Here is a 5069-nt window from a genome sequence, read left to right as displayed (position 1 = left end):
CTTTCTTTAAAATAAAAATAAAACAAAAATAATTGCTATTTTAGTGAAAACAGGCTTTTAGCACACAATGATGACACCCAAGAGTCAAGAAAACAATGAATGGTGGCTCTTTTCCCTTTTTGTTTTTGCATTCTTCATGCCAAAAGGAAGAACCTATGCATGAACAGTGCTACTGCCACAGAAAGTCATGCTGTGGTGACTGCCACTTCACCAGTAGGGAGTTCATTGGTGGCACGTGGATCATGCAACTATTTTTTTACCTGAAAAATAGTTCTGATGATTTTGTATGAGTTCATTTGGAAAATTAAAATTTCCTAAATGTTATGTAATTGTCTCTGAGTTAAAAATGTACAAAGATTAATTATGGATCATAGATGGCAGTTTGCTTGATAGAATGTTATAGACTCATATATAGATTCTTAAATATACATTTTGTGATAAGTACAATAGACCTACCAATGAATATTTTACTTTTTGTCATGTGCAGCTTAAATTTTAAAGCTTAATGTGTCATATAAGTTTTAATTAAATATCAAAGAACCAGAAATTTAATTTCTTGGTCTGACCATTATGTGCGTACGCTGATGTGACACACCAAAGTTGTTAGTGGTGTTAATTGCCACGGTTGGAGCTGACAGCACAATAGAGGCATGTTTTCCTAAGCTATGCATTTCTTTAGGGTTATGTGTCTCTTTATCACTTTCTTAATTCAATATATATATTTTTTTGGCGGAACCGGGGATTGAACTCAGGCCCTTGCACTTGCTTCTACTGAGCCATTTCCCCAGCCCCTTAATTCAATACTTTTTACTACAACCCTCAATGACTCTTTTTGAAAATACTATTTCTGAGTAGCATTCTGAAAAAAATATTGCTACAGGGAATATCTGAAGTTCACCACAAAGCTTGAAGAAGTAGTGATCAGAAATCCTGATGAGTTACATTTATTGATGACGTAACTTTTGAGGAAGTGCTAACATTAATCACTCAAGTACATAACAAGCAAAGATGGGGGATGACCAGGCTGTGGCCAGAGGAATGAGTGGCAGAGGTTACAGTAATAACAATGGGAAACTGTACAGAATGTCACAGAATGCCAGTGGGTCAGAACTGTGGAGAATGTTAGATAAATTGAAATGGAAAGCAAAGCACTTGATAAAGTCTTAGAACGCAAAGGATATATCTTGTCCACCTACACACCAGAAAGTGCCTGTTATGAGTATTCAAAAAGTCTGTCCATAACAAAGTATTTTATTTCTGTTTACAGGGAAAGTCAGTGTCGGGCACTATTGAAAGCTGTGCTGATAGGTCATGGTGCTTCAGAAATGCTGTCTGACCTGCTGTGCTATAAAAGGGTCAGTCTAGAGCTGGGGTCTTGTCTGTCTGTTGTTCTTAGAGCTGGAAGTATACATGGTCAGTAAATGACAATGGCTCACAGTTTATTCATGAGTAAACCTTCTCTAAGACCAATAGTTTTCTTAGCACGTTTCAGTGTCCCTGTTAGCAGACCCAGGTTCACTTAGAGCAAAAATACAGGACCATCTGCATCTCAAGGGTAACATCGGTACTTGAAATTAACAGGTATTTTTCACAAGCATGAAAAAAATCGCAAGATTTTCAGTTATCAAAAGGAAGGTTTGCTAAAGAATAAATGTACTATGTTTGGAATTTTTGATAAAATCTGATACACAAAGACTGCTATTAGGCCTCAGTTGACCAGCTAGTTTCAAATTCCCAGTCTGAATTTTTTGGCTTAACTTTTTTTTCTGTTCTTTTATCACAAAAATCTACCTGCTGTTTTCATAGATTAGTTTATGGTGTCTTGTGCCATAAAATGATTTAATACTTTGGTTCTTTTGAAAATTAGGCTGGAGTTCTTTTTTTTTTTTTTTTTTTTTTTTGCAGTACTGGGGATTGAACTCAGGACCCTGCTCTTGTTAGGCAAGTGTTTATTCTACTGAGCTATCTCCCTCACCCTGGAGTTCTTAAACAACTAGATTTTTAAAAATTTTTGTTTAACAACTAGATTATGTTGTTAAATGTGGTCTATAAATTCTCTATGCAAAATGCTTTGAAATACTTGAAATGTATTATTTGCCCATAATTACTTATGAAAATACATTTTGTTACACTGTAAAAAAAAAGAATTGAAATAAAAAACATGTCTCCCAAATTCAAAGACCCAATCCAAAAATAAGCATCTGAAATTAATATACACTTCACAAATGATGAGATGCAAATGGCAAATAAATATATGAAAAAATGTCCGACAGCATTGGTCACTCAAAAGATGAAAATGAAAACAATGCTGAGATACCTTCTTACACCAGAAAGAATGGATATCATCAAGAATTCAACCAATAAGAAATGCTGAAGTGATTGCGTGCCTGTAATCCCAGCTCTCTGGAGACTGAAAACAGGAGAATCACTACAAGTCCAACCTATGCAGTGAGATCATGTACTAAATACATTTTGGGGGCCTGCCCATTAGCTCAGTTGTTTAAGTACACGCTTCAACAAAGCACTCACGCTCAAGATGCAGTGGTTTGAACCCAGGCACTCACACCAAACCAGAAATGCACTCAAGGCATCTTTAGGCTGCCAAAAAAAAAAAGAAATGCTGGAGTGACTGTGGGGAAGAAAGAACACTTCTCCCTTGCTATGTGACAGTGCAGGCTGGTACAATCAGTATGGAGATTCCTGAAAAAGCTAGAATTCAAGGTCTCATTCAACCCAGCTATTTCCTTCCTAGTTCCAAGAGAAATGATTTTTTTTTTCACTCAACCTGAAATTTTCTCAGCCTCGTATAATTGTCTTTATGCCTAAAAGCAATGGTACTTGCATATGGACCAATCTTGCATGGGCAGAGTCCCTTGGGGGAAAAAACTTTCCAAAGGAGACCTTGAAATGTGTGATCTCATTTCCCCATAAGATCTGTTTTCTCAGCTTTGCAGTACATCCTGTCTTAGAGTTCACCCTCTCAAACAAGTCCCTTCATCTAATCCCATGGAAACAAACTCTTTAACACTGGGGGCACCTAAGCCAAAGTGTCCCTCCGTATCCTCAGTGATAATGTTGGTGTTATGGGTTCTTAACATAGAAACCAGATCTGAGTCCAAATTAAAATTTATTTATTTTATTTTATTTTTGCAGACCTGGAGATTGAACTCAGGTCCTTGAGTTTGCCAGGCAAATGCTTATTCTACTGAGCTATCTCCTGGCCCCCCAAATTAAAATTTAAATATGAGCCTTTTATTACTAGGCCCAGGACCACTTGAGCATACTCACACAGGAGAGGACAAACAGCCAGGAGCCTTAGAAGTACAGAGGTTTTAAAGGTAGAAACTACATCCTGTTTGGCAAACAATTTTGTCATTTAATATAGAACAGTACCTTCAGGGATGGTGTGACCATTACTCAGCATACACTTTTTTCCAGGAGCATTGTTTTCTGGGAACTCTCAGTCTATTGATGATTTATCAACAGTACACCAAACCTCCTTTGTGGTCTTACAAGGAAGCAGGGTCACAGAAAATTGAACAGAGTAATTTTTTACATTTAGTTTTACCCTAACTCATCACATTACTTTTACACTAACCCTTTACATCCCCCACTGGTTTCTGTACATGACTTAAATCCTTGACTCATTTAGACTATCATATGATTGGTTGGTGAGGGGGATCCTAGTAACACTCAAAAAGGGATATTTTTTATCTGCCCAAGGAGTGATAGCTTCATATCTCCAGCTCTAGTAGAAGAATCCCCTCATCTTCAGTGGCATCCCAGTGAGTATAATAGCTGTTTTATTAGGAAACAGATAGAATGGTGGTGACCCCTGGTAAATTATTTTTTCCGGTACTTAGAATTGAACTCAGGACCTTGCGCTTGCCAGACAAGCTCTTATTCTACTGAGCTATCTCCTCAGCCCCCAAATTTTTCTTATTGGGGCCCATCTTATTTTATTATTTTTACATCTAAAAAAATTCGAGTAGGGAGACATAGAACTCAAGGTTTTGAGTAGCAGTCTCTGTTCCACCTAAGGTCCAAGTCAGCCATCACAAATAAGTGATGGGAGAGTATGGAGCCTCTGTTAGCTCTAGCAAGAACAAGCAGGGCCACATTTGGTCAGTTTGACCTGGTGGGGCCAGCAGTCTTTTGTAAAGTTCCCTTATCTGACTGTAGATATGTTGAGGCTGGCTTAATGTGGGAATGGTGCATCCAATGATTTTTTTTTTTTTGTTGTTGTTGTTGTTGTTGTTACCTTGACCGCAATAAGAGTGCTCAGAACAACAGGGTATGGTCCAAGCCATCGGGGTCCAAGAGTTGACCGGTCTCACTTCTTGATCCATACCGAAGATCTAGGCTCAGCTGCCAATGGGGTGTTGGCTTCTCTGGGTTGTGGGTGGTGATGGTGGAAGAGGGAGGGTGTAACCTATAGAGTACACTGCAGAGCCTGTAAGGACTTAACAAGTTCTTGATTAGAAATGGATATCAGGATGTCCTCCTAAAACTTAGGGATTCAAAGGGCGTGATCCCCTTGGGTCTCAGTCTTTTATAGTTTCTCCAATATCGGCACCATGGGTGGCAGTCTTCCGAGTAGGATTTTAAAAGGACTGAGCCCATCTCAGTATGGGGTGCAGCATGACAACAGCAGGGTCATCAGAAGCACAGACACCCAGTTTGCACCTGTCTCCTGGCACAGTTTGAATAGGGTGTGTTTTTACCACAATACTTGGCCCAAGCTTTTGGGGTCAGTAAGCAATATCTAGCTTCTATTTTAGTCCCAAAACACCGCAGTGGCTCTAAACTACTCTACCCAAGAAAGCAGGCCCATTATCTGAGCCTACTGTAACGGGGAGCCCATACAAGGGGATGATTATTTAACTTGATCTCAGTGAAGTCCACTTTGACATCCTCAAAAGGAAAAATTCCCTGTCATCAGACACAACAACATTGGAAGGAGAGATACAGGATTAATTACCTGTATAGTCTCAAGAGTTAGATGTGAATCTTTAAGGAGGGCTTCCTGGTACTGGGTCAACCTGGTGCCGGAGAGTCACTTTTTACTA

This window comes from Octodon degus, unplaced genomic scaffold, assembly GCF_000260255.1.
Source record: "Octodon degus isolate 3935 unplaced genomic scaffold, OctDeg1.0 scaffold00482, whole genome shotgun sequence".
NCBI classification, from domain to species: domain Eukaryota; kingdom Metazoa; phylum Chordata; class Mammalia; order Rodentia; family Octodontidae; genus Octodon; species Octodon degus.
Note: the sequence above shows the minus strand (reverse complement) of the source record.